The sequence below is a fragment of the Bidens hawaiensis genome, unplaced genomic scaffold (genome assembly GCF_021521415.1).
Source record: "Bidens hawaiensis isolate Kalapana, Puna unplaced genomic scaffold, B.hawaiensis_p1.1 tig00026434_1, whole genome shotgun sequence".
Taxonomy (NCBI): Eukaryota; Viridiplantae; Streptophyta; class Magnoliopsida; order Asterales; family Asteraceae; genus Bidens; species Bidens hawaiensis.
Genome location: NW_027494255.1, coordinates 244,652 through 258,433, shown reverse-complemented (window position 1 = coordinate 258,433; position 13,782 = coordinate 244,652).

Genomic DNA, 13,782 nt, shown 5'->3' with positions numbered 1-13,782 from the left:
GCGATGTAAGCGTTTAAGGTGTTGAGCTCTTGTTCAAAACATTTATTATAGGTAATTGACTTGCAAATTCTTGTTTTAACCAACAGTGTCTTAGGATCATAAAACTAAGGCTTCATATAATCATTGAATTAGACACATTACAACTCGTTTAGTCGTTTCAATTAACTATTATGTATTCATTTTATATAAAAAAAAAAATACTTAACTGTAAACAAATTTATCGTATTGTCATATGCAATTATGTATTTTATATCACCAATCAAAACAACTTATGCTTTTATGAACTGTGATAAATTCCTAATTAATTGGTTTAAACTTTCTCCTAATTACTAACTAGTTCCAATTTAAAGTCATGATAAAAAAAAAAAAACATACATAGCTTATATTTATGAAATCATATTTATGTATTTCTATAGTCACATAAGCATATGATGACTTAGTTTGGAAATTCATAAGTGTTGTGAAGAACAAAAACGAAAACGAAACAGATGGAGCTCTTGGGTGGCAAAATCATATGGTGAGTTTATAATATTCAGCAAAAATCTAAGTTCACTTTAACAACTTACTCGCCAGAAACACGTTAGCATTCAAGAATCGTAATCTACCGATTATACAAGAACACGAACAAGTAGCAGGGAGCGGAACCAATACTTTGAGTAAACGAAAACGGAAACCGTACTAACGAAATATAATTAATACTTCGAGTGAAGAAAAACAGAATCCGTACCTTAATTTAGCAAAGCAAAGTAACAAAGTCGCGACATCCTTAAGTGGTATTAACACCTACACTTTAGTCATCTTGATTTAGATTTACGATGATCCAATTCGTTCGTTAATTGATGTTCCGGCGACGGATACTTTATACTTAAACATACTCCTTTTTAATATTGTTTAGAATTCACAATTACTTAATAACTTGCAATAACTTAACAATACTGATTATTATTATTTTTTTTTTGATAGTTAGACAAATTGATTTAAAGGAAAACTAGAGAATATTTAAATAGGTTTGATCCACTAGTAAATAAGTAAATAATAGATGGTTTATTAAATAAATGTTATTATTAAATTGTGAACATGTATGCATGAAATCAACTGAGTATTCATTAAAATTCAATATAGAGTTCCAATTTAATTTCTTCTTCATAATTCAATTATATGAACTATCATATTGTAAGCTTTACATATTAATGAAAAAAACAAAACATTATATTATGATGATCGGTTTTCGCGTGGTATGTTTGGTTAGTCGCCGGAAACGAATCAAAAGTCAGTGGCCAAATCCAAAGATAACATATTGAAACTCATAACATGGTTACCTCAATATCGATATATCCGAACACAAACCGAACGTATCAAAGAGCGAGAGCGGCGGAAGTACACGAACGTGCGATGGTTATGAATCCGGTTATAACGGAATGTTAGTTTCGCGGCGATGACTCTCTCTTCGTCACGTTCAACAGAAGGTGACGGTGGCGGCTTCCATACAACCAACCGCGGCAGAGGCGATGCTTGTCTACAGTGACGGAAGACGACGGCGGTGGTTCTCACACTTCAAACAGGCGGTGACGGTTGCGGAGGACCGTAGGAGGATTGTCCGGCGGTGTGCGGAGGCGGTGGCGCGTGACGGGGATCGGCGAGGTGAGTAATGGCTTGGCATATGGCGCATCGGATGGACGTGGCTCCAGGTGGTAGCTGTAATGGCGTGTGGCAATTGGAGCAGTTGACCAACATCATCATGGTTGGTTAGGGTTTTGCTGATTGTTGTTAATAATTTGGGAGACGATGATCAAGGGATGGGATGGGTTGATTGATAGAGTTTGAGGGTGCTTAAAAAGAAACGAATCGATCATCTCAGATATATCCGAAAGTTTGAATTTGAAGAAGCCAACTTGATGATAAATGGAAATTTAAAATAATGCACATGTGGTTAGCCTTGAGTTTGAACCCATCCATTATTCTTAGTATTATTATTTATTATTATTATTATTATTATCATATATATATATATATATATATATATATATCATCCAATATCAAAGTTCGGGTTATTATAATTATACTCCCCTAAAAAAAATTTCGTCCTCGAAATTGTAAGACGGTGACACATACTTTCGGATATCACGGAAATGAAACAAACTTAAAATAGAATTCATATGAAATCAAAACCATCCAAACTGAAATAGCTGACTCGTTGCCATGATGATATTGAACGAAACTATGGGTAACCTAAAACTTGTATCGGATAATACTAGTTCTTATAAACGGAAATCAAAAATTTCATTTGAACACAGAATTACATATAACATAGTGGATAACTAATAACTAAAATAAAATAAATAAATTTTGATGAGCTAAAGCCTATGACTAAATTGTGTAACTAATAACCAAAACGAAAGACAGATAACTGAAACATGTGACTTATAAGTGGAAATAAAAAGTGATAACTAATGGAATACTAAAAAAAATCAAGACTTAAAACGTAAATTTTCAAAAACATATTTTGAATATTAACATGCATTTCTACACTGATATAAAAATAAATAAATATATAATAAAAGACACGTAACACTAGCAGATAATGGCGAAAACTTAAGACAATGTCGTATCTAAATATTAGAGGAACATTAAGCTGCAAAATGGATTTTAGTAGCACACATACATACCTTACATTTGTTAATACTTGTTGCTTTTGAATTTATACTTGTAAGATAAATATGTTACTTTACAAAAATCATTATGTTACTGAAACAATTTTATGAAGTTTAAAAATAAATTATCCAACTCAACTGTATATATTTTCTTATATCCATTACTAATATTTATTATTTTAAATATGCGGATATTACAATTCTACCTCCCTACATAAAATTTCGTCCTCGAAATTTCTAGTTATCCATGCGCAATCAAACTTTGACGTAACGGATAAGAAACATAACTTCAAGCGGTAATGATACCAAACAAAACTTAAATGGTAAACTAAAATATTTAACTGAGAATACTTAATCGTATTATTGAAATGAAACAGAAAATTTTTCTCTAAATACATATAATTGGGTGTATCACAAAAATGTCAAACGAAGACATCTAAATGAATCCTATAACTAGTAACCGAGACAAAACAACTAACTGAAACAGGTGACTATAAGTAGAACTTAAAAACGGTAACAAATTTGATCCTTCATAATTTTAAAAACTCAAAACATATCAAACTCAAAAATCAAATTTTATAAGTTTACATATTTTTTTTTTTTACTCATATACAAATAAATAAATAGATAAATTAATAAACACATAACACTAGCACAATAAAGTGAAAAATCTTATGACGAGGTCATATCGAATGGAGTATTAGAGGAACAAAATCTGCATAAAAGAATTTTTGTAGCACACATGCGTACCTGTAAATTCACGATTACGTTCGCGACCATAATCGTCAATTTACCTTACGACTGTGTCCTAACAAGCCTTCCATTATGCATTTTAAAAACATGGCTTGGCTTATAACAAAAGAGTAATGTGATGACAAAATAATTAAGAAATGATGTTTATTCAAAAGCATAATTATCGGAAAACGTCTAGAGGCGTGCGTGGTAGTAAAGTCTGAATCGAGCGTAGAGGGTACGTAAGTCAAAGTCGTGATCCCTTTAGTTGTGTAGCGTTGTCTTCGAAAGTCATTTCCATATTTGTATAGTGTAAGCATGAACAATTTATTCAACTAAATGAAATCCGGAAAGTCAGAGATTGACGTAGGTGCCTAGAAAGGACTCTAAAAATAGACCGAAAATCACAAAATGATCGGCACGAAGATTGATATGAAATATTAATCCTAACCCAACGTCTACCCATTATCTCACAAGTCTGATTTTAAGGTTTAAGTTTTCTACAGGAAAGAGCCTTAGCTCTGATACCATAACTGTAACACCCCAACCCGGAGCAGGCTGACGTGTTACTATTACAGATATCAAATCAACGCCACAATCCAAATACAACAAAAATTAATGCAACCTACGTCATATTATTAAACAAAATGAATTAACTTTTAGAAGCTTGAACTTCATTTTTTTATCTCTCGTCACTAAATTCCTAGAAATCCCGGATTACCTGAAAACAAAATAAGAAAAACAAAACAAGAAAACACGGCTGAGCCAAAAATTGCCCAGTAACGGAAAGAACAATAGTATAGGTAAGGACAGACGTAAGAGAATAAATATACGAACTTCAATTCAAACTCGAAACCAACCCTTTTTACCTAAACATATACTTAATAAAATTCGGATGTATGATCCGACACTTGGCCAGAACATGGTCAAACGCATGCGGAAATATATCGGAACTATAACAAAAACACCCAGAGCCAGAAACATATAACTTGTAACATATAATGTGTGACGTGTAACATATAACGTGTAACATTTAACTGAACTATAAATAAATGCGAAACATAATCCGATACACGATCGGGACGTAATCTGAATATACTCAAATTTAATCAAATGCATATACACATATCAAAACGGACCAGAAATATAGCGAAACAAAATATAATTACTAAAATACACGACGATGATGTTAAAATAAATAGGTCGTGTAATACGGAAGCACCCAGAGCCTAAACAGAGGGGTACACAGCTAGCTAGTCCATGCACCAAGGAGACGGTGTGGGTGGCGTGCACACATTGTTCCATCTCAAACAGAAGTCAGGAGTCAGGAGTCAGGAGTCGGAGCTAAGATCGATCTATACGCCTCTAAGTGGCCAAGGTACTACATGAGTACTTTCAGAGACGCCGTGAACTTTGATTACGCACTGTCACGATAAGTGCCATGTCAGGAGTCGGAGCTAAGATCGATCTATACGCCTCCAAGTGGCCCTAATACTTCACAAGTACTAGTTAGAGACGCCGTGAACTTTGATTACGCACTGTCACGATAAGTGCCATGTCGTTGACGCCCCAACGACAAGTCAGAAATGCTCGGGTAACAGAGTACTGAACTAAAGTCGTATAACTAAAATATATTATATAAAATAACTGAACTCAAAATATAACCGACGCGTAACGAAAATCCGTACTACAAAGTAACGGAATAGAGTCAATACTAAAAGTGAACAAAAACAGAAACCGTACTACGAAGTAACAAGAAACAGAATCCGTACTACAAACTAACGGACTATAATTAATACTAAAAATAGCAAAACCAGGAAACCGTACTACGAAGTAACAGAATATAATTTATACTATGAGTGACAGAAACCAGAATCCGTACTACGAAGTAACGGAATAGAGTTAATATACTATGACTAAAAGTAAACAGAAACCGTACCTTAATTTAGTCAAAAGCAAAAACAACTCAAAATCAATCGTCTTCACTAAATACCAGAACCTACAGTTTGTTTACTTTCTGAATTATATATATATAATATATACCAGAACCTACAGTTTGTTTACTTTCTGAATTATATATATATATATATATATATATATATATATATATATATATATGAATTTTAACATATTTGTTTCATTTATTTGTTGATTGGTTTTTCCGGCGATGTAAGCGTTTAAGGTGTTGAGCTCTTGTTCAAAACATTTATTATAGGTAATTGACTTGCAAATTCTTGTTTTAACCAACAGTGTCTTAGGATCATAAAACTAAGGCTTCATATAATCATTGAATTAGACACATTACAACTCGTTTAGTCGTTTCAATTAACTATTATGTATTCATTTTATATAAAAAAAAAAATACTTAACTGTAAACAAATTTATCGTATTGTCATATGCAATTATGTATTTTATATCACCAATCAAAACAACTTATGCTTTTATGAACTGTGATAAATTCCTAATTAATTGGTTTAAACTTTCTCCTTATTACTAACTAGTTCCAATTTAAAGTCATGATAAAAAAAAAAAAAAAAAACATACATAGCTTATATTTATGAAATCATATTTATGTATTTCTATAGTCACATAAGCATATGATGACTTAGTTTGGAAATTCATAAGTGTTGTGAAGAACAAAAACGAAAACGAAACAGATGGAGCTCTTGGGTGGCAAAATCATATGGTGAGTTTATAATATTCAACAAAAATCTAAGTTCACTTTAACAACTTACTCGCCAGAAACACGTTAGCATTCAAGAATCGTAATCTACCGATTATACAAGAACACGAACAAGTAGCAGGGAGCGGAACCAATACTTTGAGTAAACGAAAACGGAAACCGTACTAACGAAATATAATTAATACTTCGAGTGAAGAAAAACAGAATCCGTACCTTAATTTAGCAAAGCAAAGTAACAAAGTCGCGACATCCTTAAGTGGTATTAACACCTACACTTTAGTCATCTTGATTTAGATTTACGATGATCCAATTCGTTCGTTAATTGATGTTCCGGCGACGGATACTTTATACTTAAACATACTCCTTTTTAATATTGTTTAGAATTCACAATTACTTAATAACTTGCAATAACTTAACAATACTGATTATTATTATTTTTTTTTTGATAGTTAGACAAATTGATTTAAAGGAAAACTAGAGAATATTTAAATAGGTTTGATCCACTAGTAAATAAGTAAATAATAGATGGTTTATTAAATAAATGTTATTATTAAATTGTGAACATGTATGCATGAAATCAACTGAGTATTCATTAAAATTCAATATAGAGTTCCAATTTAATTTCTTCTTCATAATTCAATTATATGAACTATCATATTGTAAGCTTTACATATTAATGAAAAAAACAAAACATTATATTATGATGATCGGTTTTCGCGTGGTATGTTTGGTTAGTCGCCGGAAACGAATCAAAAGTCAGTGGCCAAATCCAAAGATAACATATTGAAACTCATAACATGGTTACCTCAATATCGATATATCCGAACACAAACCGAACGTATCAAAGAGCGAGAGCGGCGGAAGTACACGAACGTGCGATGGTTATGAATCCGGTTATAACGGAATGTTAGTTTCGCGGCGATGACTCTCTCTTCGTCACGTTCAACAGAAGGTGACGGTGGCGGCTTCCATACAACCAACCGCGGCAGAGGCGATGCTTGTCTACAGTGACGGAAGACGACGGCGGTGGTTCTCACACTTCAAACAGGCGGTGACGGTTGCGGAGGACCGTAGGAGGATTGTCCGGCGGTGTGCGGAGGCGGTGGCGCGTGACGGGGATCGGCGAGGTGAGTAATGGCTTGGCATATGGCGCATCGGATGGACGTGGCTCCAGGTGGTAGCTGTAATGGCGTGTGGCAATTGGAGCAGTTGACCAACATCATCATGGTTGGTTAGGGTTTTGCTGATTGTTGTTAATAATTTGGGAGACGATGATCAAGGGATGGGATGGGTTGATTGATAGAGTTTGAGGGTGCTTAAAAAGAAACGAATCGATCATCTCAGATATATCCGAAAGTTTGAATTTGAAGAAGCCAACTTGATGATAAATGGAAATTTAAAATAATGCACATGTGGTTAGCCTTGAGTTTGAACCCATCCATTATTCTTAGTATTATTATTTATTATTATTATTATTATTATCATATATATATATATATATATATATATATATATATCATCCAATATCAAAGTTCGGGTTATTATAATTATACTCCCCTAAAAAAAATTTCGTCCTCGAAATTGTAAGACGGTGACACATACTTTCGGATATCACGGAAACGAAACAAACTTAAAACAGAATTCATATGAAATCAAAACCATCCAAACTGAAATAGCTGACTCGTTGCCATGATGATATTGAACGAAACTATGGGTAACCTAAAACTTGTATCGGATAATACTAGTTCTTATAAACGGAAATCAAAAATTTCATTTGAACACAGAATTACATATAACATAGTGGATAACTAATAACTAAAATAAAATAAATAAATTTTGATGAGCTAAAGCCTATGACTAAATTGTGTAACTAATAACCAAAACGAAAGACAGATAACTGAAACATGTGACTTATAAGTGGAAATAAAAAGTGATAACTAATGGAATACTAAAAAAAATCAAGACTTAAAACGTAAATTTTCAAAAACATATTTTGAATATTAACATGCATTTCTACACTGATATAAAAATAAATAAATATATAATAAAAGACACGTAACACTAGCAGATAATGGCGAAAACTTAAGACAATGTCGTATCTAAATATTAGAGGAACATTAAGCTGCAAAATGGATTTTAGTAGCACACATACATACCTTACATTTGTTAATACTTGTTGCTTTTGAATTTATACTTGTAAGATAAATATGTTACTTTACAAAAATCATTATGTTACTGAAACAATTTTATGAAGTTTAAAAATAAATTATCCAACTCAACTGTATATATTTTCTTATATCCATTACTAATATTTATTATTTTAAATATGCGGATATTACAATTCTACCTCCCTACATAAAATTTCGTCCTCGAAATTTCTAGTTATCCATGCGCAATCAAACTTTGACGTAACGGATAAGAAACATAACTTCAAGCGGTAATGATACCAAACAAAACTTAAATGGTAAACTAAAATATTTAACTGAGAATACTTAATCGTATTACTGAAATGAAACAGAAAATTTTTCTTTAAATACATATAATTGGGTGTATCACAAAAATGTCAAACGAAGACATCTAAATGAATCCTATAACTAGTAACCGAGACAAAACAACTAACTGAAACAGGTGACTATAAGTAGAACTTAAAAACGGTAACAAATTTGATCCTTCATAATTTTAAAAACTCAAAACATATCAAACTCAAAAATCAAATTTTATAAGTTTACATATTTTTTTTTTTACTCATATACAAATAAATAAATAGATAAATTAATAAACACATAACACTAGCACAATAAAGTGAAAAATCTTATGACGAGGTCATATCGGATGGAGTATTAGAGGAACAAAATCTGCATAAAAGAATTTTTGTAGCACACATGCGTACCTGTAAATTCACGATTACGTTCGCGACCATAATCGTCAATTTACCTTACGACTGTGTCCTAACAAGCCTTCCATTATGCATTTTAAAAACATGGCTTGGCTTATAACAAAAGAGTAATGTGATGACAAAATAATTAAGAAATGATGTTTATTCAAAAGCATAATTATCGGAAAACGTCTAGAGGCGTGCGTGGTAGTAAAGTCTGAATCGAGCGTAGAGGGTACGTAAGTCAAAGTCGTGATCCCTTTAGTTGTGTAGCGTTGTCTTCGAAAGTCATTTCCATATTTGTATAGTGTAAGCATGAACAATTTATTCAACTAAATGAAATCCGGAAAGTCAGAGATTGACATAGGTGCCTAGAAAGGACTCTAAAAATAGACCGAAAATCACAAAATGATCGGCACGAAGATTGATATGAAATATTAATCCTAACCCAACGTCTACCCATTATCTCACAAGTCTGATTTTAAGGTTTAAGTTTTCTACAGGAAAGAGCCTTAGCTCTGATACCATAACTGTAACACCCCAACCCGGAGCAGGCTGACGTGTTACTATTACAGATATCAAATCAACGCCACAATCCAAATACAACAAAAATTAATGCAACCTACGTCATATTATTAAACAAAATGAATTAACTTTTAGAAGCTTGAACTTCATTTTTTTATCTCTCGTCACTAAATTCCTAGAAATCCCGGATTACCTGAAAACAAAATAAGAAAAACAAAACAAGAAAACACGGCTGAGCCAAAAATTGCCCAGTAACGGAAAGAACAATAGTATAGGTAAGGACAGACGTAAGAGAATAAATATACGAACTTCAATTCAAACTCGAAACCAACCCTTTTTACCTAAACATATACTTAATAAAATTCGGATGTATGATCCGACACTTGGCCAGAACATGGTCAAACGCATGCGGAAATATATCGGAACTATAACAAAAACACCCAGAGCCAGAAACATATAACTTGTAACATATAATGTGTGACGTGTAACATATAACGTGTAACATTTAACTGAACTATAAATAAATGCGAAACATAATCCGATACACGATCGGGACGTAATCTGAATATACTCAAATTTAATCAAATGCATATACACATATCAAAACGGACCAGAAATATAGCGAAACAAAATATAATTACTAAAATACACGACGATGATGTTAAAATAAATAGGTCGTGTAATACGGAAGCACCCAGAGCCTAAACAGAGGGGTACACAGCTAGCTAGTCCATGCACCAAGGAGACGGTGTGGGTGGCGTGCACACATTGTTCCATCTCAAACAGAAGTCAGGAGTCAGGAGTCAGGAGTCGGAGCTAAGATCGATCTATACGCCTCTAAGTGGCCAAGGTACTACATGAGTACTTTCAGAGACGCCGTGAACTTTGATTACGCACTGTCACGATAAGTGCCATGTCAGGAGTCAGGAGTCAGGAGTCGGAGCTAAGATCGATCTATACGCCTCCAAGTGGCCCTAATACTTCACAAGTACTAGTTAGAGACGCCGTGAACTTTGATTACGCACTGTCACGATAAGTGCCATGTCGTTGACGCCCCAACGACAAGTCAGAAATGCTCGGGTAACAGAGTACTGAACTAAAGTCGTATAACTAAAATATATTATATAAAATAACTGAACTCAAAATATAACCGACGCGTAACGAAAATCCGTACTACAAAGTAACAGAATAGAGTCAATACTAAAAGTGAACAAAAACAGAAACCGTACTACGAAGTAACAAGAAACAGAATCCGTACTACAAACTAACGGACTATAATTAATACTAAAAATAGCAAAACCAGGAAACCGTACTACGAAGTAACAGAATATAATTTATACTATGAGTGACAGAAACCAGAATCCGTACTACGAAGTAACGGAATAGAGTTAATATACTATGACTAAAAGTAAACAGAAACCGTACCTTAATTTAGTCAAAAGCAAAAACAACTCAAAATCAATCGTCTTCACTAAATACCAGAACCTACAGTTTGTTTACTTTCTGAATTATATATATATAATATATACCAGAACCTACAGTTTGTTTACTTTCTGAATTATATATATATATATATATATATATATATATGAATTTTAACATATTTGTTTCATTTATTTGTTGATTGGTTTTTCCGGCGATGTAAGCGTTTAAGGTGTTGAGCTCTTGTTCAAAACATTTATTATAGGTAATTGACTTGCAAATTCTTGTTTTAACCAACAGTGTCTTAGGATCATAAAACTAAGGCTTCATATAATCATTGAATTAGACACATTACAACTCGTTTAGTCGTTTCAATTAACTATTATGTATTCATTTTATATAAAAAAAAAAATACTTAACTGTAAACAAATTTATCGTATTGTCATATGCAATTATGTATTTTATATCACCAATCAAAACAACTTATGCTTTTATGAACTGTGATAAATTCCTAATTAATTGGTTTAAACTTTCTCCTAATTACTAACTAGTTCCAATTTAAAGTCATGATAAAAAAAAAAAAAACATACATAGCTTATATTTATGAAATCATATTTATGTATTTCTATAGTCACATAAGCATATGATGACTTAGTTTGGAAATTCATAAGTGTTGTGAAGAACAAAAACGAAAACGAAACAGATGGAGCTCTTGGGTGGCAAAATCATATGGTGAGTTTATAATATTCAGCAAAAATCTAAGTTCACTTTAACAACTTACTCGCCAGAAACACGTTAGCATTCAAGAATCGTAATCTACCGATTATACAAGAACACGAACAAGTAGCAGGGAGCGGAACCAATACTTTGAGTAAACGAAAACGGAAACCGTACTAACGAAATATAATTAATACTTCGAGTGAAGAAAAACAGAATCCGTACCTTAATTTAGCAAAGCAAAGTAACAAAGTCGCGACATCCTTAAGTGGTATTAACACCTACACTTTAGTCATCTTGATTTAGATTTACGATGATCCAATTCGTTCGTTAATTGATGTTCCGGCGACGGATACTTTATACTTAAACATACTCCTTTTTAATATTGTTTAGAATTCACAATTACTTAATAACTTGCAATAACTTAACAATACTGATTATTATTATTTTTTTTTTGATAGTTAGACAAATTGATTTAAAGGAAAACTAGAGAATATTTAAATAGGTTTGATCCACTAGTAAATAAGTAAATAATAGATGGTTTATTAAATAAATGTTATTATTAAATTGTGAACATGTATGCATGAAATCAACTGAGTATTCATTAAAATTCAATATAGAGTTCCAATTTAATTTCTTCTTCATAATTCAATTATATGAACTATTATATTGTAAGCTTTACATATTAATGAAAAAAACAAAACATTATATTATGATGATCGGTTTTCGCGTGGTATGTTTGGTTAGTCGCCGGAAACGAATCAAAAGTCAGTGGCCAAATCCAAAGATAACATATTGAAACTCATAACATGGTTACCTCAATATCGATATATCCGAACACAAACCGAACGTATCAAAGAGCGAGAGCGGCGGAAGTACACGAACGTGCGATGGTTATGAATCCGGTTATAACGGAATGTTAGTTTCGCGGCGATGACTCTCTCTTCGTCACGTTCAACAGAAGGTGACGGTGGCGGCTTCCATACAACCAACCGCGGCAGAGGCGATGCTTGTCTACAGTGACGGAAGACGACGGCGGTGGTTCTCACACTTCAAACAGGCGGTGACGGTTGCGGAGGACCGTAGGAGGATTGTCCGGCGGTGTGCGGAGGCGGTGGCGCGTGACGGGGATCGGCGAGGTGAGTAATGGCTTGGCATATGGCGCATCGGATGGACGTGGCTCCAGGTGGTAGCTGTAATGGCGTGTGGCAATTGGAGCAGTTGACCAACATCATCATGGTTGGTTAGGGTTTTGCTGATTGTTGTTAATAATTTGGGAGACGATGATCAAGGGATGGGATGGGTTGATTGATAGAGTTTGAGGGTGCTTAAAAAGAAACGAATCGATCATCTCAGATATATCCGAAAGTTTGAATTTGAAGAAGCCAACTTGATGATAAATGGAAATTTAAAATAATGCACATGTGGTTAGCCTTGAGTTTGAACCCATCCATTATTCTTAGTATTATTATTTATTATTATTATTATTATTATCATATATATATATATATATATATATATATATCATCCAATATCAAAGTTCGGGTTATTATAATACGAATGAGGTCCAATTCGTTATGATGACCAGTTCGCTACAAGGTCCACTTCGTTATGAGGATTGGTTCGTTACATAGTCCAATTCGTTAAGGACTGGATAATGAACTAGAAGTTGGGCAGATTTACAGAAGTGGTCCCTGGACTTAGATAAGAATGAGATAAATACATAATAGTCCTTAGACTTTGATAAATTATGAAAGATACTAAGGGTGAACGATTAAAGATTAACTAACCAGGTAACGATTCAATGAAGTAAAACCGGCTTAGACGCGTAAGGCTAGTTAGGTAGTAATGAGAGTGGCTAGAGTGGTATTTGATATTCAATTATTGAACAGTTAGACGTGCACAGCTCGAGAAGGAATACTATTAGCTGAAGAAGTAACTGAGTTCAGGTGAGTTTCTAGCCCCATTTCTTTGTTATGTTTTCGGGGCTGTGTGCATAATCGATGTGAAGTGTGAATACACTTACCTTAAGTGGTAAGTGTATGCTATAGATGTTATGCGAGGTAGCTATTATATAATGTTTGTCGGTATGTGAACGATCTTCGGATATTGCACGTATCGCTAAGGATAGTGATTGTCAAGTGGTTATTAGTGTGTATGAATGCTATGATGTGACT